Below are 26,857 nucleotides of genomic sequence, written 5' to 3'. Positions count from 1 at the left end.
GGCTATTTTTTAGCCTACCATGCCCTAGACTCTGTCATTTCTTGAAGTAGCACTGTTTCCTTTTAACAGATCTGATCCCTTCTAATGATATTTAGAACCCAAGATGTGGATGCCAGGTATGCTCATTGCTACTTGGATGTTTTACTTCCAGACGCTGTGTAGAGAGAGCTAGGAAATTACGCAGACAGACAGAAGAATAGAATAAGATAGGTTAGGATAGGATAGGATAGGATAGGATAGGATAGGATAGGATAGGATAGGATAGAATAGAAGAATAGAATAGAATAGAATAGAATAGAATAGAATAGAATAGAATAGAATAGAATAGAATAGATTGATAGGTGGGGATGTGATGTCCTTACACATGTATGCCTATGTAAGTATATATCCACATATACACACACATAAAAACACATAAGTCTAATTTATCTATTTACATTAAAAACCAGGAGTACACACAAATATCTTCAATTCCAATCTAGCACCACAGGGTTTACTCTAGCCTTCTTCCTTTCTGTGTTTGTAACTCAGATACAGAGCTGTCCAACAGTGAGAAACCTGGCTCCCATTATCCACAATATGCTTATTTATTTGCTTGGTTCCCCATAACCAATCTCCTGACCATGCCAGCTACATCTACACAGCCCTGTTGCTGCCAACCATGCTGACTGTAGAGGATAAATCCCGTCAACACTAGAGAAGGGGATGGGTAGATAGGACCAACTAATGAAAAGAGGCAAATACAATTTTATTAGAGAGGTAGAATTGTCTGTGTTAAAGATATATCTTCTAGTGAGGTCAAAACACCTTTATTTGTGATCTTGCATTTGTTATGCTCAGAGAGATGTCTCAAGTTCCAAAAATGAGAGAATGATTTTTACAATCTAACACTGTCAGAAGCTTCCATCATAAAAGCTTCAAGATGACAGTGAAGGGTTCAGAAGTTCCCCTACACAGCATACATATTCACATTTAGTACTGCATTTTCTCATCCTTTAAAACAATGTGGATCGCCAGACAGACTGAATCTTAAATTGCTTATAGACATAAAATTTTTTTTCAGTTGGATGAACACCTTCGTATTTAAAAACCCTAGAAGACCCCAGGGAAAACAATTTTAAAATCCACTCAGAGATACAAACAGATGATTTTGCCCCTCACTAACTCCCTTTCTGATGTTGCTAATGGGAGGAAGGGTGGCGTTCAGCAGGGCCATTTCAATTCTACACAAACATCGGATTTATAGTTCTATTGTGTAATATCATTGTCTAATACCTAAAGAGGCTTTCCTATCAGGAAATAGAGATTGGGTGGTGGTGGGTGGCAGTCAGAGGAAAATTAGTAGATCAGAATGCATTTCGATGATTCTTCCAAAGTTCTTCAAGCACAATTTTGCTTTTTGTTCCCTGGATTCAAAAAAAAAAAAAAAGAAAAGAAAAGAAAAAAAAAGTAAGTGTGCGCCTCTGTGTGTGTGTGTGTGTGTGTATGTGTGTGTGTCTATTTTAGCTGTCTCAATCCCTGGGCTGTTTATGCATTAATAACATTCCAAAAATGCAACAGATTTTGTTTTTTCTGCTATCGCGTATGCCAGGCATCTGGGGTGAGACAAGGAAAATGGAAACCTGAAAGCCTCCTGAAACTAAGGAGTGATAGTAGCTTTGATAGCAGGGGATTGGATCTAATTTTCCTTTTCAGTTACAAAGCTTCAAAAATTAAAAGGGAGAACATTTTTTAAAAAGGGAGGGGGAGCTCTGGTTACTACATACCACAGCTTAAAAAAGGGAAGATGTATGTCAGGACGTAGAGGAAATGACAAGGCAGATTTGCAATAATTAAGGCTTTTTTACAGGATCTAGATATGTGGCATGACTATAAAGCAAAGAGAATTTTTTTAACACCATGCAACTTGCTTAGATGATCAAAGGAGTTGTACCCACTTCAAAATGGCCACCCAGGGAGCCCTCACACAATTCTAAGGAGAGTATCGGTCTTGCCAAACATTCTGGAAACATCTTTTGGAGTTGACTTCAGAGCCACTTAATGAGCCACATAAAATTTTAGGCTCGTGACTATAAAAGCAAATATGTTTTCCCCCCAAAACTAGAATTTCCAGCCACTTATTACTCATTTTTGTTCTTCTAATTTGATTTTAAAGACTTAGAGTTTTCCCCCCAAAATCACTGTAGAGGATCTTTTAATGCAATTCAAAAAAACATGGCATTAGTGACAATTATGATATTAAAAGCTACTTATTGGGCTACATACATTTTTTGTGCCCTTTCTCTTGTCTTACCAATGAGGAGACTGAGGCTCAGAGAGAGGTTAAGAACTTGATCAAGGCCATAGTTCAAAAGTGGCAGAAGTTGACTTGCTGCCAGGGCACCTGCCTCCGAGGCTCGTGTTTTTTGCCCTGTGCTACACCTAAATGAGCACTCCACAGGACTTCCGAGCAATGGCATCAGCTCTAGAAACATGCTGACCTCTAAAGTGGCTATCTCAAAAGCACAATGCTCATTGAGTTGTATACATTCTTATTTATTTGTTTAAAACCTGTCTCATTATTTTATTGGTTACCTCTCCTATTTTATGCCAGAGAAAATGTATAACTGAACACAGTAATGGGATGTTACCCTCCAATGAAGATGGGACATGTTAATATTACCATTTAGAACAATGAGTCTTGGGAGCTGGAGTTAGGGGGAGGGAGTTCAGACTCCCACTGGCTGCCCACCCGAATCTGGAGGGAGCTTGGTTTGGAAACAAAGCAGTGCTTTGTTCTAGTGCTTTTGTGCTCCTTGATATTTATGTTGCACTTCAGAAAATGAAAGGACCGCATGTGATGTTTTAAAGTTTACCAATGTTGCATGTTTTAAAATGCAAGGGTTTTAAATAAGTATGGAAAATATTACAAAAAGGAGAACATAATCTGCTTCGGGTGTGACAGTTATTTGTGCCTCTGTACCAGAAAACACTGATTGGTAAAAGCCAGAGGTAAGGAGGTCAGAGAAAACACATCTTCAATGCCCATTGTTTAATAATTCAATGCAAGCCCTCCTTGTTATGCCTCTAAAATCATTGTTGTTCCTCAGAAGGGAGCTGGGGAGAGGAGCCTCTGGGCGCAGACAGAGACTGAGCATGTCTAGTTCCTGGAGCTGCAGACATTCAAACCTGCTCCCTCCTCTTGACTGAACTGCCACTGGTGAGACGAGAGACGAATGCTCTCGAGCATCTGTCGAGGAGACAGTTGTGAATGGTGGGGATTCTTTCTAAACAAATTTGTAGCTGCTGTGTAAACAGATGGGTCTAAGAAATAACTCCATTTGCACTAGCCTATTGTTTGATTAAGGAATTTGAGTGTGTAGCTTTGCACCTCCAAGAAGGTGGGGCGGGGTGGTTGTCCCCTGCGTGGAGTGCTACACTGAAAATGCACTGCGTGTGTGTTACTGTCTTTCTGCTTCACTATTTGCATCCTAGTTTTCCTTCGTGTTCATCAAATTTTCAAGTATTCATAACAATGCTGCGAGTTATAGTCTCCAGGGACCATATCTATTTTATTCACCTGTAGACACTTAGTGAATAGCATAGTATTTGGCACATTGTGGGTACCTGATAAATAATCCAGAGCTCCTGCTATATCCTGCTCAGAACTCTGGGCTGGTCACTGCCCAAAGCTCACTTAACTTCATTGGGTCAAATTCCAAAGAGAGCAGGAGAGTCAATTTTCAATGATGCGTAGGCAGTATGCCTCTGTCGGGCCCTTCCTTCCTGTTGTCATTTGGAAAGCAAACCACTGTTTACTCAGCCAGCTTGTCAGAGGGAAATTAGCACTTTGACATACCACCATGGGGGGAATCCACCAATTCCTTTTCTGGAAATGCAAAGTCCAGATTTTCTAAAATCTGAGGGTTGCCCCCCCCCCCCCATCCAGGGGGGCAGAAACCAGTGAGAGGTAGAGCCCCAAACTGCAGTCAATACAGCCAATAGCATCATCATGGTCTGCAGGGACCATTCATTAGAGGGGGTCCTTGGTCCAAGCCAAAGAAGACAGCCATTGGATGGGCTAGAGAAGGGGAGACCAGCCGCAAACTGGGAATTGATTTGTTGTGAGCAGAGAAGAATAAGACAGGGGAGGCCAAAGCTGAAGAGAGGCAGGAGCAGGTGCAAGGCCTGGACAGAGCCAGGAGTCAGCTTGAGACAAGGTTCCGCAGGGACAAGAAGTCCTTCTAGTCAATCCCATCTGTGCCACCATTTTGACACAGAACGTGTGTTCTGGGCATGTCTTCTGGCCTACAAAATAGCCAATACTACCAAGACAGTATTCAAAGGAGGGAAATCGAACAACCAAAACTGGAGGCCACGGGGTTCAGAGTGAGGGCACAGGACAACCGTCCTTATTAGAACATTCAGATCACCTGGGGAGCTTTTGAAGTCCGTGGAAGTCAGACCCTTGCCCCTAGAGATGGGGAAGTGGTCGGAAGTGGGGCCCAAACATTACTGGGTTTGTAAAGCTCCCGTGGTGATTCTAACGTATGTGAGCATAAATCAAGGAAAAGTGAACAGAAAGCTGAGAGAATATGCTTCTCCACTCAGCTTCTTGTCCTCCGGGAGGGCGCTGTCACCTGCTGGCCCAGCTCACCCCAGGTACCCCATCCTAGGCCCAGCCTATTCCTGGTCCAGAGAAACTGAGGGAACCTGATTGCATTAGCTCAGGTGACTGATTAATTGAGATGCTACCCTCTACTTTCTCCTTTTGGCAACCGGAGGACAACCTTGAATGTAAGTGCTGTGGTGGGATTAGCATATAACATAAGTTTAAGTGGTTTGACTTTATTTTATTTTATTTTATTTTATTTTATTTTATTTTATTTTATTTTTTTGTGGTTTGACTTTAGACTGGGGTTGCCAGTAGCAAATAAAAATATGGAACACCCAATTTAATTTTAATTTCAAATAAACAATGAATAATTTTAGTGAGAGTATACATCATGCTTTATTTGGGCATATATTCATAATAAAAATTATTTTATTTACTGGAAATTCAAATTTAACAGGGAAAATTGTATTTTACCTGGCGATCCCACCTTACACTCAAACCTTATGTTTGACTTCAAAAGCATGATTAGCTTTTAGTCATAACATAGAGAGGACTGGGTTCCTGTGTATGTGTTGAGTAGGTCTAGGCCTCGATTAGCTGGAGATGCCCACGTTTACGCCTGTGACGTCAAAATCCTAGTTGATGTCATAGGCCCCCTTTCACTCTTAAAAGTACCTAGTTTGAAAGATAAATTATGTGGTCATCCTATGCATGGTGACCCAGGCTGAGAATACCTAGCTGCACTCAGTAACGCAAAGATTGTACGTGGTTAGTTCCATGGAGAAGATGATCTCTGGTTTTCTTTCTGGTGGCCTGGGCTAATACAACAGGAACTCTGTCGGGCCTGCTCCTGGTAAAGCTATTGTACCTTGCTGTCGGACTGTGGCCCTTCTCTGATTGCGGGGGGGTGGACACAGGCTGTCTGGAGGGCTCGTCAGGGGCTGGGGTTGCAATCCCCTGTGCCGCCAGCATGCCCTGCACCTTGCCAGGAGTGGCGGGAGCTGTAAACCATACCCTCCCCTGTGCTAGGGAACTTGACAGACTTGCCCACCAGATCTGGAGGCTGAGAGGCAGCAGTAAAACCACTTTTGCATTTACCTTTAATTGGTGTCTTTATCTGCCTTTGAAAACCACTTGTCTAGAGGAAAAAGAACATGTTCTCCATTCCACCTCTGGGACTAGGAAATTAGTCTTCAACCGGATGAAAACAGCACGAAACTGACTGCTGTTTGTTCTATTCTGCTCCTCTGTCTGTGTGCCTCTAACTATAGTGGCCTGACCTGACATCACTCTTCAGGCAGCTCCACAGAACCAGCCCCGGGTTCCTGTCAGCCTGCCTCCCGGTGTGCGCACCCCATCCATCCATTACTGACCCGCACCGAGACCCAGAGTGCCTCAGCTTCACTCTCAGCCTCATGTTTGCCTCCTGGCTTCGATCACCAAACTCTCCTCTCAGGTTTACCTCACTTGCCCCTCCCTCCATCTATCCCTCTGCTTGACTTAGGGCTTTATAGATCTCCAAGTTACGGCATTCTTAAAGCTGTAAGATGTGGGGGTGCCTGGATGGCCTAGTCGCTGAGGTGTCCCACTCGATTTCATCTTGGGTAGTGATCTCAGGGTCATGGGGTCAAGGCCTGCATAGAGCCCCGTACTGAGCGTGGAGCCTGCTTGGGGTTCTCTTTCTCCCTCTGCCTCTGCCCTTCTCTCTTGAAAAACAGGAAAAAAAAATACATAAGAGATATAGCCTCTTTTGTCTTTGGTCTCATGGGACCCCTTGCGATATTATACCTGAGACTCTCAATTCCCTACCTGTCATCTAACTGGGACCACAGTCTGGGTGATGGCATTCACAGCACAGCCATACCACTCAGTGTCACAGACCTCACCGGTCTGGGACTACCACATACAGATGTTTCTTCTCACCTGGAATAGCAACCAGCTTTGTCTTTTCCCCACTTTCTCTACCTCTCCCCAAGTATTGCTAAGAATGCCTGGGTTGCTTTCCAGGTCCATGCATCAGTTTCCTGACAGCTACCTTCTGAAAAGAAAGAAGGATTCTGATGAGTCCCCAAAGGTCCACCTCCATGCCTACTGAGCTGTAGACTGCTCAGACAGCCTTGCAGCTATGGCAAACATGGATGACTGGTCTCCCCGAAGATACCCAGGCAGGCTAAGACGGCCAAAGGGGAAAAAAGAATCCTGACTTAAAAATATATCTGAATTGTTATGACTATATTCAGTGGCTGATCTTTGACTTGCTGAACCATCTTGATGTTGTATTACCCTCCCACTGAACTGTTGGTGCACCTACAGTTTCTCACAGATCAGGATGGCCAATGACAGGGAACGTCCTCCTAGACAAACCCCAGTCCAGGTTGAGTACCCAACTATTTCATATGGCCCATGCAAAGTGCCTGCTCTAAGCTCCAGACAGCCCAGCACTGAGAACTATCTGCACGTCTGGATACCCATGGATCTCATGTTCTCAAAATCCCTGCTGTGTACTCCACCCACGTCTGCAACACCACCTGTTAGTCCAGCTGGATTGTCCCGACTGCTAATGCCTGTTCCCTTGTGTCTACCTCATCCTCTGTGGGCATGGAGATTCCCCTGCTTGGTCCCACTTCTTTCCATACATGTAGCTTGGCTGCCACTAAGCACCTGGTCACCACTGTGGTTTAGAGTCGGCCTTTCCAAATAACCTTCAGCCAAATGCCTTCTGTGTTTCCATTCCAATAGCATGTGGTGGGGCAGGGGGAAAGCAGATGGAAAAGAGGAGAATGCTCAGGCAAGAGCAACCACTGAAAGGTGCCAGGGGAGAGCTGAGCAAATAGATGAGATAACCCGGCTTCCTGATAACCTTTCTGTGACTTTCTCCCTTATCTCTAATTCACTGGGGCTGGAACATGGTGGAACTGAAAATAGAAAGCCCGTACAGATGTTTCCCTACTCTAAGATGACTTCTAATATGAAACCTTAAAAAAAAAGTTAAGCAGTGTTCTTTGATATTCTTAAAGAATCAGTCACTTGGAGGGGGGTGGTGCCTGGGTGGCTGAGTCGGTCAAGCATCTGCCTTTGACTCAGGTCATGATCTCAGGGTCCTGGGATCGAGCCCCATGTTGGGCTCCCTGATCAGTGAGGAGCCTGCTTCTCCCTCTCCCTCTACCCCTTCCCCCAGCTCATGCTCTGTCTCTGTCTCTCTCTCCTCTCAAATAAATAAATAAAATCTTTTTTAAAAATTCAAAAAAGAATTAATCAGTTGGATTCAGAAGATATTTAAGATATTTAATTTACCAAAAACTTTAATTTATACATTTTTTTAAAAAGAGCTTGACTATTGTGTAAGGCTGGATGCCAATCTAACTTGTTGGAGGGCAAACTTACAACTTCTTTTTTATTGTTGGTTAAAGATTTATTTATTTATTTGAGAGAGGGAGAGAGAGTGCGTGTGCAGAGGGGGAGGAGTAGAGGGAGAGGGAAAGAAACTTAAGCAGACAGCGTACCTAGCACGAAGCCTGACTCGGGGCTTGATCTCACAACCCTGAGATCACAACCTGAGCCAAAAGCAAGAGTTGGACACCTAACTGTGCCACCTGGGCTCCCCTTACAACTTCTTATAAAATAAGTAAATGCTACTGAACACTTAGTAACTCGAATGTTCTCTGTGTTAACTTAACCAGCAAAGGCTTAGGTTATACAAAGTAATTTCTGATGTGTATCAACCATACATCAGAACTATAAAATAAAACAGTTCAGTAGTTGTTAGACCAAAGAAGAAACATTATTTTTTAGGGGCTCTAAGATACAGCCCACAATGCCAAGTATCTCTAAATGTAGCTTCCAGAGTGTCTTTTGTTATTAAGATACCCCAGGAGGAACATGTTCACACCTGAGCAATATGGTAATGCCACACTCATCCATGTGCACTCTGGACTTGTATAATACTGGTTCTATGACCTATTACTTTAGAGCCTACCTTAGCTCCTGCCTGGTGCAGTGCTTCCCGGGAACTGCTCCCGACCTGGTAAGATACCCATGGCTCTTACATGTCTAGTGCTTGTGAACTTCATTTCTTGAGTCACCTGATCTTACCTATTTCATCCCGCTATCCTCCTACCCCATTCTTTGGATCTCTTTTACTTCTAGCCTGGCTGCCTATATATGTATATATTTTTTCTTTTTTCTTCTTCAGTTTGCCTTATTTATTTATTATTTTTAAAGATTTTATGTATTTATTCATGAGAGACACACAGAGAGAGGCAGAGACACAGGCAGAGGGAGAAACAGGCTCCACGCCGCGAGTCTGATGTGGCACTCGATCCCGGGTCTTCAAGATCTGGCCCTGGGCTGAAGGCGGCACTAAGCCACTGAGCCACCAGGGCTGCCCTGCCTCTTTTATTTAAATTCAATTAGCCAACATATAGTACATCATTAGTTTCAGATGTAGTTTGCAGTAATTCATCAGTTGCGTATAACACTCAGTGCTCATTCCATCCCATGTCCTCCTTAATGCCCATCACCCAGTTACCCCATCCCCCCAACCACTAGCTCACCCCTCGAAGAAACAAAACAGCATTGTGATTCCAACTCTGCTACTTACTGATTCTTGGCAATTTGCTCAACCTGAGCCTCACTTTTCTCATCTGTAAAATAATACGGAACTTCCTGATATGGGAACTATGGAGTTCAAAGGAGACAAAGCATGTGCTTAGAAAAGTGCCTGGCATATAGTAAGGATTCAATAAATGTTAACCATTCTTATTACTATTTAGCTTTCCCAGGATGGCCATGGTCTCAGTCATTTGTTACATCTCTGTTGTTTGGATTGACACATTAATGGATTGCTTTGATAGAATCCTCTCCAGGGCAACCTAGCACTTCCATACCTTTTATACTTATCTTTGTAGGTGAGGCCAGACACAGGATTACCTACAGTAACAGGAGCAACCAGAACATGTTCCTGTTAAGTTCTCATCTACATGTGGAAGGAAGCAGTAGAGGGTAAGTCTAACAATATCACCTCATTATTACCAATGCCAGATTTTGTTAAATCAAGAAGCACACTCTGTGGGGCACCTGGTTGGCTCAGCTGGAAAAGCATGCAAACCGTGATCTCAGGGTTGTGAGTTTGAGCCCCATGTTGAGTGTAGAGATTACTTTAAAAAAATAAAATCTTGTTTTTTTAAAAAAGCACCTTTTGAGAACTTTTTATTATAGGGGTCAAACTCAAGATGATTTAATCTTCATCTTACCAAGAATACAATCTAAGACATTCTCAATATGGATGCATTGAAACACTTTTTCTTTCTTTTCTTTTCTTTTCTTTTTCTTTTCTTTTTTTTTTTTTTAAGAGAGTGATGGTGGGGAGGGCAAAGGGAGAGAGAGAGAGACAATCTTAACCAGGCTCTACGCCTGACTTGGGGATCAATCTCTCAACCCTGAAATCATGACCTGAGCTGAAATCAAGAGTTGGACCCTTAACCAACTGAGCCACCCAGGTGCCCATGAAACACTTTTATAGGCAGTCATGTTCATTCCATTTATGAAATTTAAATCTGAATAATAAACCAGAGAACTGGAGAGAAGTATGCTTTCTATAATCCTTCATGGTAGTTGGGAGAAACCTTATACTGAGGTTGGGTCTGGGCATCACAAACTTCTCTCTTTGGAAACTAGCATACTTTCACTCAGGGTCCATTTGTTCACTGTGGAATGGAATGGAAGCCTCTTCATATGTCATTTCCAAGAAAAATATTGACATTGACTATTAAATCATCCATGGTAAGAACAGGGTCTGTGTGGCAGTTTTAAAACATAGCACATTCTGCTACAATCCACCTATTCCTTTTTACTTGAATCCATACAGGCTTCAGCAATAGAGTATGGTGAATTTTGAACAGAGTGGGGACTGTGGTGAGCCAAGAGAGATGCCTATGAGTGCAATATTTAAGGAGACCCTCACTCTCAGTGTGGGCATTAATGTGTGAATGTGTGATTCAAAAATCTTCACATTTTGTGCCCACAGCTGCATCCATCTATGTGCCTTTATGGCAGACCTCTTTGTCTCTGATCATTCGGTTCTTTTCTTTCTACTCTCTTGACCAGACATCACTGCCTGGGAATGCATGTATTTTCACACTAGGCCACTTCTCCTACCATACAAACTGGATGGCTAGGTACAGTGCTCACTGCACCACTCACTGTCTTTCAAGGCTACCCTTTAAATATCCACAGCCCAAACCCATTCATAAACCAAGCTAGGACAGGTCTTTCAGCTGATCGTGTGGGATTTCTCAAATGGCCATGGGTTCAACCCAGTGCAACTACTTAGGGAGTGACATGGGGTCTAGGCTATCTAGGCACACAACTGTTTTATGCCTTCAAGTCCTGCTTGGGCTTAATTCTGGATATACTATGGTCAATTTATGATAAACTTTGCTAGGCCAACCTAACTTTATGACTTGGTGAACAGAATCCAGCTCATTAGCAGTTTCAAAGTCATGGTTACTTCATGTCTCAGGGCTAAGGGTCTCATTGCCACAAGGACCTAGTTACACACCTAGCTAGCTATTTCGCAAAGGACACATAATTCTCTGATGTAGCACAAATCTACTCCATGGTTTTAGAAATCTGTGTTGTGATTTTTTTTCTAGAGCTTGCCATAAACCCTCACTGCACTAAGGAAAATCCACCAGTGCAACCCATGAACTGAGATCTGGTGAATCATGTGGCTGAAGTAGTAGGGCTGATTGCTGAATGGCCTGGACTTGCTATAGAGCTCTTTTCTGCTCTGGGATCTATTAAGAAATTGGAAGCCTTTGGTGTTACCAGGTATATTACCTAGAGTAACATTTCTAGGTGTGGAATGTGTTGCCTCCAGAACCGAAAGGGGCAGAACCAAAAGTCATGCTTCTTTCTTTTTGGCAGGGGATGCAAGATGCAGTAATTTTTTCTTTTACTATGATTTCATTGACTTTAACTATTCTTTTCCTGCTTTCTCCATAATGGAAAAGTTCCAATGTAATGAATCTGCTACCAGATTGGCCAGCTGGCTGGAAGGTCCAGGTGGCTGATGAGTCCAGGTGGCTGATAGTTCCCCCCTGACCCCCTGCCCAGGCACTCTGTGTAGGTTTTCACTGTTGGCAGGTGAGGCTCTCAAAAGTGGCAGTAGCTGTATCAACCTCAGTGGGAGGAAGTCTATATTGTTGAGTCCATGAGTTGCTTCTATCCCTGTTGCCATGACTACTTGGGACATGAATTCATTAAGCACTGGAGTGTCTGGCTGAGATCCACGGAATAGGTCAACTTATCATCTTGAGTTTTTGATAACCTCTATGCAGTGAGCATATACAAGCAAAACACACATCTTTACTCTGTGCCCACTTCAAGACATCCCTCTTTATATCATTTCCAGTCCTTCTGTCACCAATCTTTCCTTCCTATCCTTTCCAATTTCCTGACCATCAATCCACTATCCCATTTCCAGTCCTGATGGAGTGGTTAACCTAATGTACTTCTTCTACCCACTGGAACGATTTCCCTTTACTACTGTCTTAACATGCATCTGATTTGGGTTATTACGTTGCAGCTCACCTCTGGTTAATACAGTGTGACCACTTATAAAACTGACCTGAGTTTTTTTCCCCTCAGTCAGTGAATCACAATGAACTCCCACTGGCATCATAGGTATATATTGAGGAAGAGGGGGCAAGGCCACAGGACTAGGTGGTGTAGGAGTCTAAGGCATTGTTCATGCAACTTACTTGTGTCTTTAGAATCTTCTTGAGTCCTATTTTCTATATATTATTTTCACTTGCTGATCAATTGCTGGTGAGCATACTCTCAACCTGCAAGTTGCCAGACCAGATGTCACATAGTTCATAATGGGTAGCTTGCTTTGCATTGATGTCCTGAATGTCTCTGCCAAGGTTCTGTAGCCCTATTTCTTAAAAAAATAAAATAAAATAAAATAAAAGAATTGTTATCTGAAGAAGAGAGCATAGCTTTGTTCCCAAACCCCAGAGGTCTGCATTGTGTTTCTCCTACTAGAACTTGCCAAAAATAAGCATCCCTCTTTGCCACTGATACTTTGAATATGGCTGGACCTGTTAGGTTATATGATCAAAAATTGCTGTAGAACCTCCTCTTGCTTTGGGTACTATTCACAATTGGTAATCTTTGGGTTATTTAGTAGATGGGCTGTGGTAACACATCAAAAATGATACATAGTGCTTTTAAAACCAAAAAAGCCCCTGCATTTCCATGAGGTTTACCTCCTACTCTATGGTATACAGGTATGTAAGTAAGGTATCCATGGTGCTTGCTACTTTCTGCTACTCAGGTCCAATTAGCATGCTACCAATTAACGGAGCATCATAATTTATGTGGAATGTTTAGATGATTAAGGTATCTTTAGCCTAGATTATTGCAGAAAGCAAGAAAGTTCGTGTAGCCCTGAGGCAAATCCTTGCCAGTTGAAAGCAAATGGCTGCTGGTGGGTCTTGTAAATTGATACAGAGTAAAAAAGCTTTCACTGGATCAATAGCTATATTTTAGGAGTTAGGGTCTGAGATGATTTGCTCCAATATAAATATTTTATATATATATATAATATATATAAATATATTATATATATATATATATATATATATATATTTGGAAAAACAACTTCAAAAAGTGCCTGATTGACTTATGATAATCTACAATCATTCTCCAAAATTTACCTAACTTAAAAAAAAAAAAAAAAACAACAAAATTTACCTAACTTCTTCACAGTCCAAAAAGGTGTGTTAAATGACAATGTAAAAGTAATCACAGTCTTGGGATCTTTCAAGTCTGTGATGGTGTTACTAGAGTTGACAATTTCCCTGAGGATGCAATATTGGTTTTCATTTACTATTCTTATTAGAACAGGATGCTCCAGGATGCTTTTCTTAACTGTTTTAACTGTTGCTACTAAAATAGCCATCAGTCCATGGGTCCCAAAGGCAATGTAGTGATTCTATCAGTTGCCTAGCATGCCTATTCTATTATACACTAGGAACTTGGGAAATAACCATATAATGGGTCCATGGACCTGTTGGGCTCACTATGGGGTGGACTTGAGCCAAAACATCATATTTCCTGTGCTCTATAAACCCCTGGTGGACTGGACTACAGTGAGTTTTGGTGTCCTCAGGGGTTAGCATCAAGTTAGAAGGCTATGTTAGTTTCCTACAGTTGCCCATAATAAATTACCACAAACTTGGCAGCTTTAAACAACAGAAATGTATTCTCTCATAGTTTTGGAGACCAGAAGTCAGAAATTAAGGTGTTGGCAGGGCTAACATCTCTCTGAAGGCTCTGAAGGGAGGATCTTTCCTTACCACTTCCAGCTTCTGATGGCTCCTATTGGCTCCATGAATTCTTTGGCTTGTGGTTGCATAAGTCTGATCTCTGCCTCCATCTTCACATAGCCTTCTTTGCTATGTCTCTGTCTCTTGTAAGGTATTTCAATTGGATTTACGTCCCATGCTAGTCTAGTATGATCCCTATAATTACATCTGCAAAGACACTATTTCCAAATAAGATCACATCCTGAGGTTCCAGGTAAACATGAATTTTGGGGGTCATTAGCCAACCCACTACAGAGTCAGTGTCTAGAAATTCCATAAAAGTATGAGTTTTTCCCTTTCCCCTGTATACAGCCAGTATAGCAAATGAATGCTATTTATACTAGATTATGGGAACTGGCTGATAAAGCATATCAAATTAATTCTGGATCCCAAACACTAACTTACTACTGCCTATATCTAAAGCTCCCTCCCTGAAGGAATTTTTTAAAAAACTAACATTGGGTTGCAGAACTTTCCAGTCTACATAACAGCTGTCATGTAATTGGCTACTTTGGTACTTAAAGGGTACTTAAAGAGTATAGCCATAAAAAAAAGGAGAGCATAATAGTTAAACAATGACAAAAGGCAATGAAAAACAACAGAAACAGAAAATAAGGCAATAGCCCATAGTCCACCAGGCTTTATCATACTCTCCCACCCTCAGCTTCTAATTACTTATTCTTCTATCCTGATCAAAATCTGGATTAAGGAGTGTGCCAGCTGAGTAGATGCCCAGGGCACCAATTAATAAGGAAGCAGTAAAAAAATCAATGGAATACATTGGCTAAATGGTGCAAATTAATGCAGATCTTCACAGGAGAATTTTTATGTAACTGGTGAAAATGTAATTTGATCATATACTCACCAAACTAGACAGCAATCTCAAATGGAATTTTAAAAATATTTCTGTCCCACTGGAGAAATATTGAACAAGTATCTAAAAGAGTACTTTTAGAAGTACTCTTGGCTGGAAGAGGAGTCAAATTAGTAGACTTCCTGAAAGAGTCACCTCTTTGGTCTATTTTGCCTTTATATCTGTCTTTGTCCCCATCATAGCCTTTAACTGGTTTTCTCTATGTCTCAGCTGTGACCCAAACTCCTCTGAGTTAATCTCTTTTCCATTTGATGTCTTTTCCAGTTCATAAATACTCTCAGAGAATTTAAAATAGCAGTTCTTGAAATGTGGAATGGCTGAATTGAATTTGCTAGTTTCCCCTCTTTCTCCAGGGGAAGGTGGCAACCCTTTCAGAAGGTAGTCAAGCACTTGGTTAAATTATTTCCCATTGTCTCATGGGACCCAGATAATATGCCTACGAAGATGAGAGGTTTAGAGTGCTTTGTAAAAAGATATCAAGTGGGATTATGGATATGGTGGCTGCTTCTCAAAGCTTTCAGTAATGTCTTACAGAAGCAAACTTCTTTATCTATACAATGGAATACTATTCAGCCATAAAATACTAATTCTAATTCTAATTCTAATTCTAATACTAGTCAGGTATAAAAAAGAAGGAAATCTTGCCACTTTCAACAACATGGATGCAACTTGAGACATTTGCTAAGTGAAATAAATCAAACAGAGAAAGATGAATACTGTATGATTTCACTTACATGTGGAACCTAAAAAAACAAAAACAAAAGCTCATAGAAAAAAGATCAGGGATCCCTGGGTGGCGCAGCGGTTTGGCGCCTGCCTTTGGCCCAGGGCGCGATCCTGGAGACGCGGGATCGAATCCCACGTCAGGCTCCCGGTGCATGGAGCCTGCTTCTCCCTCTGCCTGTGTCTCTGCCTCTCTCTCTCTCTCTCTGTGACTATCATAAATAAATAAAATCTAAAAAAAAAAAAAAAAAAAAAAAGATTTGTGGTTACCAGAGGTCAAGGAAATTGACTGAAGGTGGTCAAAAGGTACAAACTTCCAGTTATAAGGTAAGTAAGTGGGGCACCTATGTGGCTCAGTGGTTGAGCATCTCAGGTTGTGATCCCGGGGTCCTGGTACTGAGTCCTGCATCAGGCTCCCTAAAGGGAGCCTGCTTCTCCCTCTGCCTGTCTCTGTGTCTCTTATGAGTAAACAAACAAACAAACAAACAAATAAATAAATAAAATCTTTAAAAAGAAATAAGGTAAGTAAGTATGGAGGATGGATGCAATGTACACCATGATGACTGATTAACATTCTATATCCTATACTTGAAACTTGCTGAGAGAATAGATCCTAAAAGTTCTTTCACAAGGGAAAACATTTTTTTCTAACTATATAAGGTTATGGATGTTAGCTCAAACTTATTGTCATAATCATTTCACACTGTGTGTCAAGTTATTGTGCTGTATACCTTAAATTTATGCTATATGCCAATTAAATCTTAATAAAACTAAAAATTTTTTTTTCTATTTTACATGGCCCATTTGAATAAAACGAAAGGAAAAAATAGCTTTATTAAAGAGCAGTCCTGGGCAGCCCGGGTGGCTCAGCAGTTTACCATCGCCTTCGGCCTGGGACATGATCCTGAAGACCCGGGGTTGAGTCCTACATCAGGCTCCCTGCATGAAGCCTGCTTCTCCCTCTGCCTGTGTCTCTGCCTCTCTCTCTCTTTCATGAATAAATAAGTAAAATCTTAAAAAATAAATAAATAAAGAGCAGTCCTTTCCAAAAGGGCAAAAAAATCACTTGCAGAATTGCCCAAGTGAAATTTTCTGATCCAATCTAAAGTTAATGTGAACTAAGCCAGGGATGCTGGACACAGAGGAAAGTTAAGACTGGCCTGGCTGGAGCCAGAGTAATGAGAAGAACATGGTCCCTAAGCCACTACTAGATAGACGGGAGCAGCTATGCAACATAGTGCCCAGACTGTTAGAACATATGGAAGGGTGGTGGAAGCAGTTCACCCTAGGTGCAGACAGGAAAGGGGTGCATGATCTGTAGAGAATTTTTTTAAGGTTTATTTTTTATTTTATTTTTTTAAAGATTTTATTTATTTATCCATGGGACACACACACACACACACACACACACACACACACACAGACACAGGCAGAGAGAGAAGCAGGCTCCATGCAGGGAGCCTGATGGGACTCCATCGCGGGACTCCAGCATCACGCCCTGGGCCAATGGCAGGCGCTAAACCGCTGAGCCACCCAGGGATCCCCTGTAAGGAAGTGTTTTAAAAGATTTTATTTATTTATTTATGAGAGATACACAGAGAGAGGCATAGACACAGGCAGAGGGAGAAGCAGGCTCCTCGCAGGGCGCCTGATGAGGAACTTGATCCCAGGACCCCAGGATCACGCCCTGAGCCAAAGGCAGATACTCAACCACTGAGCCACCCAGGCCTCCTGATCTGCAGAGAATTTAAAACACTAATAAAATCTGTACTGGTTTGGCACCAGGAGCTCATTTCTGCTGAAGTTCACATTTTTAACCCTGTTCCTGCCCTTAAAAAGTGGATTTGAAATTAACTAGGATAGCGTAGTGATTGTGCGAGTAGAAAAAGAACTTGAGTGACTTCAATTCAATTATTCTATGTGACCTTTGGGAGTGCTTATTTGTGCTAAAAATTGAAAATAGTGAAACAGAGACTGAACAGCAATGTGTAATACTATTGTTGGCAAGTAGAAATTTTCATTCATATGTGAACCATTTTACTGATTTTTTTCATTTTACTGATTTCAAGTAATATTTTTAAAATTGAAATGTATTTTCCTTTCTTGGTTGTTAATTATTTTAAAACTGAAGAATGAACCAAGAAAATAAAATATCACATTTGTGTTATTTAATAGTTGCCTAAAGGGAACCTTTTATAAACATTTCCATTTTATTAATATTTACTTATTAGTTACTGGACAATTATGTACATATTACTATATTACTATATCAGACTATAACCAAAGGATCAAAGCTCAGACTGCTAGGTAGATATAAACACTATTGAATAAATATTATACCTTTTTTTAGTATTGTATTATTGATTTTATTTTTATTTTATCCTTTCTACTGCCGCAATTATGTATATGACGTGCAATAAAAGAAAATTCATTGCCTGCAATTCTAATTCTACTCTGACCATTGTTACTATTTGTTTCATTTCATAAAAATTATCAAAAATAACTTCATTGTTTAAGGTGCAGGGTGTTTATTTTTTTTTAATTTATTTATTTATGATAGTCACACAGAGAGAGAGAGAGAGAGAGGCACAGACATAGGCAGAGGGAGAAACAGGCTCCATGCACCGGGAGCCCGACGTGGGATTCGATCCCGGGTCTCCAGGATCGCACCCTGCGCCAAAGGCAGGCGCTAAACCGCTGCGCCACCCAGGGATCCCAAGGTGCAGGGTGTTTAAAATGACCTCTTCTGGGCATCAAATGAGTGAGTAATATGGACATTCAGTGATGACTACATGGGGGTTTTAGTATACTGTCTCCTCTCTGTCTCTTTCTATCTCTGTCTCCCAGCATCTATCTATCCATCCATATAAAGTTTTCCATAATAAAAGACAAAAAAATATATAGGTACTGAATGCAAATTGTCAAGGGTGATACCTGGAGGGATGAGAGGGTCAAGGTTATAAAGGTAGCCATTGTGGGATGAAACAGTAAGTGGATATTGGACTTGAGTAAATTCCTGGCATCATTCAATGTGTCTCCTTAAGTATAGCGAGTATAAAGTTAGATACAGGGGATCCCTGGGAGGCTCAGCAGTTTGGTGCCTGCCTTCGGCCCAGGGCATGATCCTGGAGTCCCGGGATCAAGTCCCACATCGGGCTCCTTGCATGGAGCCTGCTTCTCCCTCTGCCTGTGTCTCTGCCCTCTCCCTCTCTCTCTCTGTATCTCTCATGAATAAATAAATACAATCTTTAATAAACAAACAAACAAACAAACATTCAAAGGTTCAGGGAGGCAACAGACTCAGGCAAATTCATCATCGCTACAACTTTTAAAATGACCAAAGTAGGGGCACCTGGGTGGCTCAGTTAATCATCTGCCTTCGGCTTGGGTCATGATTTCAGAGGTCTGGGATGGAGCCTCATGCCCATCTGTCAGGCTCCGTGCTCCACAGGGAGCCTACTTCTCCCTCTCCCTCTGTCTACTGCTCCCCCTGCTTGTGCTCACACTGTCTCTGTCAAATAATAAATAAAATCTTTAAAAAAAATAAAATGAAAAAAATAATCTTTAAAAAGGAGGTGAGGCACTTGGGTAGCTCAGTTAAGTGCCTGACTCTTGATTTTTGGCTCAGGTCATGATCTCAAAGTTGTGAGAGCGAGTCCCACATCTGGCTCTGGGCTCAGTGGAGAGTATGCTTGAGATTCTCTCTCTCCCTCTCCCTCTGCCCCTCTCCCTGCTCTCTCTCTCTCTCTAAATCTTTAAAAAATTAAATGAAATTACAAAAGCAGCTCTCAGATTTTTGTTACTATTGTGCATATCCCTTGGGATTCTGGGGACCCCAGAATGAAAGAATCTGGGGTAGATAACATATTATTGTTTTCCCTTGTGGGCTACATGGAAGAAGTTAATTTGGGTAAAGGGAGTAGCAGTAATTGAGGCCCACTAATAAAATAACATCAGGAACTAAAGAGTTCTGGTGGCAAATGATATTCCTCTGGTGTCTGCTTCCATTAAGATCCTTTGTAATCACAGAAGTCATCAAATCCCAGTAAAGTAGAATTCCTGGAATCCTAAAATGAAGAACGATGGACCCAGAACCGTAGAGCCCAAGGTGGAGGCTGGTCTAAGTGATGGGGAGGATTTCTGCTTCCTGCTTCCTGCTTCCTTCTTTCCTCCCCATGCAATCATGCCATGTGTCATAACTTCCATGAACTTGCATTTGTAAGGCTCTTTACTAATTCAGATCTGTACAAGTGCAGTTGTTTAGTTGTGTTGAGAAAATAAGCTATTTGAAAATGGAATTCAGTTTAATGGATTTCTGAGTTGCTTTTTAGAACTAATTTTTTAACGTTACCTTTTTTGACTTCATGGTAATTTCTGTGTCACCCCCAGTGGAAGGTGGTTGAGTATAACCTTGACTGTAAGTGAGGGTGATGATGAGGGGAAGTAAAATCCCATCATAGCCCAGCAAACTCCTTAGAACAGAATGGCAGCGATTTGTGTTCTAATGGTAGTTGGTTAGGCCTTCGCATGAGGATCTCACCCTAACCACCTTTTCTCTACAAGGCACTGGCTTCATATCAACTTTGCCCTGCATCTCTTTATCTTTTCCCTCTCTTTCCTATATTCCCCACCACTTAGCCCTCTTGCATTGAATCATAGAACTTCAGAGGCTAGCAAGGCTTTACAGCTAATTTAATCCAACCCTCTCGTTTAACAGATGAGGAAACGGGAGTCCCATAGGTTGGGCAATTGGCCTGTGATTTATCAGCCAGGCTATGACAGAGCTTTGCCTAAAAATGAGGTTTTCCTTCTCATCTAGGACTCTTGCACAAAACTATGCTGTTGCCATGGTTCTGGAGCTAGCAGTCAGACGTATGAGGTACTTATGGATGGATGAATGCACAGCATCAAACAATAGCTCTCTCGATAAAAAGAAAACCTGGCTGGTGATTGAAACCTCTGAGCCACAGGCAGCGAAAGAAGTAAAAGGCTCCACAGCCTGCTGCCCTGCCTCAGGGCGGACCAGTGCAGGAGATGTGGAAAGTGGGTGGGCAGAGACTTGGGTGAGGCCCTGGCTCCACTGTGTCCCAGATGGATCATGCGGGAAGCCCTTTGGTTGCATGACACTGTTGTAGGCACCCTGTGGATTTTACATCACCCAAAGCTATAAATGGTTTTGCATTAAAAAAAAAAAAATTACAGGTCTCCCACAGCCCACAAAAATATGCTCCACCCAAAAAGAAGCCCATAATTTGACTGCATCCAGCTGGGTTAAACAAAATCGGAGCCAAGGTTGCTCTGTATTGTCCTGAGAGGTGGCCTAGCATTAGCAAGAATGAAAGAAATGTAAAATTACTCACAATGGGCTGGATTTTTCTCCATAGGGAAAGCTCTAATAGTTACACAGCAAGACCTTGGCGTCAGCCAGGTAAGGTCTACTAGCTGCATGAAAATCACTTTCAAGCTATTATTTATAATTTTATAGCATCTCACATTTGCAAATTGCCTAGCGATGAATTGAGGCAATTTCTTTTAGCAATTCTGAGTGGGAGGTTTAGGATTTTAACTCTTCTTTTACTAAGGCACAAAGATATTGAGACAAATACATGCCTGGACAGTCTTTGTTGGCCATGGCCTGTAGTCTGTGACTTGACCCATTTTAAGATGACCAAATGTTCCAATTTGCCTGGGATGGAGAGGTTTCCTAGGATGTGGGACTTTCAGTGCTAAAACCAGGACAGCCCCAGGCAAACCAAGACAGTTGGTCACTCTATCTCACTGAATGATGTTGCCTGTGCCTGACGCTAATTCCTGGCCATTTCACTCTGCATGTCTTAAGTGAATATGGCTCTATTTCTTTTGAATCCTAATCTGTTTTACTTGCTGTGGTTCAGAAAGCAGAGCCTGAAAGCAGTTTTTGCTGCCTTCTCATGTTAGAATATCTTAAAATAGTATTTAATAGCTAATTGCTCCATTTAGGGAATTCAGATGACTACCACTGACCTCTGACATGTTTTTGGTATTGTGTGTCCAAAAGGTAAAGCAAAACACAGTCAAGGGAATATGATTTCATGTTTAAATTAAATAATTTGGGGATTCCCAGGTGGCTCAGCTGGTTAAGCACCTGCCTTCAGCTCAGGTCATGATCCTGGGGTCCTAAGATCAAGCCCAGAGTCAGGCTCCCTGCTCAGCAAGGAGTCTGCTTCTCCCTCTTCCCCTCCCCCAACCCCACTCATATTCTTTCTCTCTCTCTCTCAAATAAATTAAAATATTTTTAAAAAATAAATTAAGTAGTCTAACTTGGATGCCATTCTGTTTCCCTACACACACAAGTCACACTTTATTTATTTATTTTTTCCAGTTTTTTCTTTTTCTTTTTTTACATTAAAATTTTTTTTTCATTTTTTAAAATTTAAATTCAATTTGCCAACATATAATATAACACCCAGTGCTCATCCATCCCATCAAGTGCCCTCCTCAGTGCCCATCACCCACTTACCCCATCTGCCCACCCACCTCCTTTGTTTGTTTCCCAGAGTTAGGAGTCTCTCATGTTTTGTCTCTCTCTCTAATTTTTCCCACTCTGAAAAAAAAAAAAAACAAATTTACCCACTCCATTAAAAGTCACACTTTTATACTTGGGATATTTTCTTTGACAGGAAAATATTTAAACTTCTACAAATTAGGGGGCCACCGGGATAGATAGAAGGAAACAGTTTACCTCTGGTTAAGGAACACTGAGTAAAAATCAGTCCCAACTAGAATCATAGACTATTTCATCACAGGGGAAGACAATAAGGGCCATGCACGCCAACATTATTATTAGTAAGATGTCATAAATTGGATAAAGCTTTCATTAGCATTATAAGATCAAAAATCCAGAGAAGTCTAAGTGAGGCAATATAACCATTGGCAGGGCCTATTGGAGTGAAGTGTCAGGAGACAGGTCGGAGGGCAAGCAGGCCCCAAACAAATCCCAACTAAGAGTCTCAAATGCAGATTAGCCTTTATCTGCAAAGTTCTGTTCCTATCTCAATCCATTGCCTGCCCGCCCCGCCCCCAACCCCCCCCCCCCCCCCCCCATGGTGGGAGATAGCAAGACCTATTTAAAGAAGGTTGGGGAAGCATAGAGAGTGCAGAGAAGGAATCATACAGACTCAGAACTGGATTGAGGGTCAGGGCAGACAGACAGCTGCCTTAGGTGCCAGTTTCTAAAGAGTACTTTCAAAAATAAAGTAGAAATGTGGTGCCAAATAAGCTCGACACAAGATTCCACATATAACTGGTAAAATGTCAAAGTGGCCTCCCTTCAGTGCTGTAGACCGTGTCTTCCAGTGACAGTAAAATGGCACTCTTCCCCCACGTCACACCCTCACCACCACTCCATCAACTTGAAAGGCACCCAAGTCTTAACCCATCTGGGAATCCGATTTCTTGCTCTGCCCTAGAGAAAAGCCTAGGGTATTTTTCATGCCAACCACTGCTGAACCAGGTTGGTCCTGGAGAAATTATTATTCCCCAAAGCATGCAGTTGTAAATGGTAGGGATTAACACTGTGGCCCTGAGGTAGTTACTTTAAAAAGTGATGACAGTCTATCCTCTTTAAGGATCTTTATGTCATAGTACAGAGCCAGAACATCAGCCCCAAATCCTTCTTTTGTTTTTCTGAGTTTCTCTTTTGGGACACTGTGTCCTTAGGTGAATTGGTTCATCCTGACCTCAGCAGGTCCAAAAGTATTGTCTGAGGCCTGGCTTTGATAAACCAACCACAGGAGCTTCCATTGCCTTGGAACCTTTGACTATGCTTTAGTTAGCATATGGCCTAGGCAGGAAGGCCCTCGGGTTATAGCTACTCTCTGGGCACCAAGAGTGTGAACTGACCTCAGAGCCAGGGATCCACTGGACCATCCATTCAAACTAACAAGGACATCAATGAAGAGTAGACAAGCTCTGCTGGATTGTGCTGTGCCGGCATTTGACAGCCCTGTTTGGTCCACTTGGGTTATTTGCCTACCTTTGAATTAATGACAATGATTAGAATGATGACATCTTTGGACTGGTCAACTTGGTTGGGCGTATTTCCCAGTGACGCCAGATGAGAGATGGGGCATGGTGATGGGCAGCCTCAGTAGGACTTGATGTGGTAGGGAGGTGTAAGTCCCCAAAGAAATGAAGAAGTATGTTATTAAGACAAAAGGACAACTGCCATTTCTGGGTGAGGTCCTATTTTTTTTAATACTCTCTCATGGCCTACACAGGATCAGCGTTTTTACAAGATTCCTACTTTTGGCAGGAAGTGGAAGATCCACAACGAGATGGTCTATTTTCCCCTGACTGCAGGTAAAGGATGAACATGATTTTACTACAATCCATTTGAAACATTATTAAAGTGCTGGTGGGAATACAACCCAGCTTTTCTTTAAAGATATAGTTGAGTCAGAAAAATAATATAATGGATATATTTTAATAGAAAGGAAACAAAACTCCCCTATACTTCCCCAAATCAGATGAATGGAAAAGTCATCTGAGGAAAATGGTGGCCTTCCCTCAGCAAAAAGCTTGCTCCAGGGGGCCAGGTGCAGGCACTCCATCATTAGCTCTTACCAAGCCGCAGGGTGGGAAGAGGCAAATACGGTATCCCCTCTCCCTCTCCCTGCCTCCATCTGTCTGTCTCTCCATTTCAGAAATTCAAGAACCGAGACTTGAAAAAGTGGCACGCAAGGAGTGTCCTTGGTGGCTGTGGATATGCTCAGCACCTGACATTTTTTCTGAACAGAGCCTGGGAGAGAAGGGACATCACTGACGCCTGATTCACATATGGAAATGTAGGTCCTCTTGCACGGGCTCCTTTAGCCTCCACCGGAGTATTTTCTGAGAATGGGCCAGGCTGTGCCCTCTCCATCTGCTTCCATTTGTCCAGGAGACTCAGATAAGTGGTGCTTAGAAGGTGGCAAAGCAGGCGATTGAAGTTTGTCTTCATTCTCCCGGTACCCAGGGCCCTCTGTGGTCCGCTAGTTTTCAACAGCAGGAGAGGGAAGGATGTGATCTTGGTCCTTTTGCATTAGGATAAAGGAGCTGCCCTCAAAACCAAAGAATGGTAACGCTTCATTCTTGACTCTAAACAGGAAAGATCTTGCCCCTTTGGAATAGAATTTTAGGAAAATAGAAACAGAGGGTACCTGGGTGGCTCAGTCTTTGTTAAGCGTCTGCCTTTGGCTCCGGTCATGAAGTTGGGGTCCTAGGATCAAGCCCTGCCTTAGGGCTCCCTGCTCCTCCAAGAGCCAGCTTCTCCCTCTGCCTCTTCGTCTGCTTGTGCACTTTCTCTCTCTGTCAAATAAATAAATAAAAATTTTTTAAAAAAGGAAAGAGAACCAGAGACAGCTCTTCCCCAGCCTCCCAGAATCACACCATGACTGTTTCTGCAAGATTAAGAGATTCGTGACATTTGGGGGCACTGGGTGCTAGGGAAAGTGGTAATTTCTATTTTTTTTTACTCCCTACAAGTTTTCTGTGTCTAGTAGAAGCAGTAGCCAGGGACCACTCTAATCTAGTTCCTTTGGAAATAGGCTGGCTTATTCCAAGGAGAGGCTGGGGGCAAAAGGGTCTGGATGCCGCCACACAAGCAGAGGTGGTGCCCTCCAGTCACTGTTGGATTTCTCTCCTCTTTCTCCAGTCCTCGCCATGGTGCTGGTCTCACCTTACTATGCTTCTCTCTCCCAAGGCTCCAGCGGCCCAGAAATCAAGCTCACCTAAACCTCTGACTGCTGCCAACCCCAGTACTTTCCCCTTGGGTCTAGGTTTCAATCATCCATCCTTGCAACCATTACTATCAGCTGTTTGATTGGTGGTTATTTGCTGAAGTACTTTTTAATTAATTTATTTGTTTTAAATTAATCTCTACACCCAACATGGTGCTCAAAGAGTCACACGCTCTGCTGGCTGAGCCAATCAGGCAACCCTATTTGTCAAAGTACTTGAAAGCAAATACCAGACATCATATTATTTCACCTCTGGATCTCTCAAAATATTGACTTAAAAAAAAACAAAAACAAACCCATAACCACAATGCTATTATCACACCTACTAAAATTAACAACACTACTTTGGTATCATGCATTCCTGTCTGTAATTAAATTTCCCTTATTGTCTCTCAAGCATCTTTTTACAGCTGGTTTATTTAATCAGGACCCAAACAAGGTCTTCATATTACACTTGCTTATCATTTAAGCATTTAAAATTAATTTCCATGTCCCTGAATAGTTTTGTTTTGAGCTTATTTTTAAAAAGCCACCAAATAGCATACCTTGTCCTATCCAATTATAATGCTTAGGGGGTTTTATTGCTATTGTTGTTCAGTTTTTTTGTTTGTTTGTTTCAAAGGAGATGAGACCTGGCCATGCGGGGAGGGGCATTAAGATACTGGCATCTGAAGAGGCAAATGGCACTGCAGATTCATCTGCAGACCAGAGACAAAAATAATAATTAGAGCGAGACGTACTCAATGCTTACTCTTTGCCAGCCATTGTTCTACGTGCTTTACATGTAATTATCTCATTTTTAAAAGATAACTGCATTCAGAGATTTTGAGGTGCTGATGGAACAGGAAGAGAGCACTGCCTTGTTTGGTTGGGGGAAGGTTACTCAGTGGGTCACAGAGCTTGTGAGTGTGTCATGTGAGGGAGCATAGATGGGTGTAGACACTCTGGGGACTAGCTGAATGTTCTTCTCTACCTCCAAATATGAAGTAATGTAAAGAGAATGTTTCTGCTGCCACAGACATTTGAGGGGGGGTCTCAGGAGGGGAGTAGGGTACTAGTGACCCTTTAATCCCTGGTCCTGGATGGATCTATTTCTTTCTCTCTCCCATCCCCACCCCGTGTCTTAAGTCATAGTGCGTGGTCACCAAATGCCACGTCGCTGGCGGCAGCCTCGCTGAGTCATCACCAGTAATGGTGGCAGAAGGCTGGCTGGAATTACTTCGCCTGGGGAGGCTTTCTCAATGCTCCTGCGAGTAAGTGGGATTAGGATTCATTGACTGTAATGATTTTCGTTCTTATTCCTGAAAGGGGACCACAGGCCATGTTGCAAAACTTGGAGGGCCCTGTGTTGTTCAGTGCTGCTTTCTATCATCAAAAAGTCCAGAGTCTGATCTTGAAAAAAAAGGAGCATACGGTGCAGCTAGAGCCGCTCCTATGGACTCCAGGTAGAAACACCATGGGAAGGCCTAAGCAGAGAGAGACGTCTAGGCTTGAGGTAAGTCAGTCAAAGGGATGCTGTGCAAATGAAGTCAGG

At 42.2% G+C, this 26,857-nt stretch overlaps 1 long non-coding RNA gene across 1 annotated transcript in view; it reads left to right on the top strand.

Moving 5' to 3' along the window:
- Nucleotides 1-24,763, top strand: part of LOC111096870 — a 32,652-nt gene extending 7,889 nt beyond the window's left edge. The window contains exons 2-4 of the long non-coding RNA XR_005361615.1: nt 9,502-9,595; nt 23,824-23,905; nt 24,250-24,763. This is a non-coding gene — a long non-coding RNA (uncharacterized LOC111096870). The remainder of the gene's footprint in view (nt 1-9,501; nt 9,596-23,823; nt 23,906-24,249) is intronic.
- Nucleotides 24,764-26,857: the final 2,094 nt, after the last annotated feature.

Source organism: Canis lupus, chromosome 7, assembly GCF_011100685.1.
Source record: "Canis lupus familiaris isolate Mischka breed German Shepherd chromosome 7, alternate assembly UU_Cfam_GSD_1.0, whole genome shotgun sequence".
In the NCBI taxonomy this organism is placed as follows: domain Eukaryota; kingdom Metazoa; phylum Chordata; class Mammalia; order Carnivora; family Canidae; genus Canis; species Canis lupus.
This window is presented reverse-complemented; position numbering and strand designations above follow the sequence as displayed.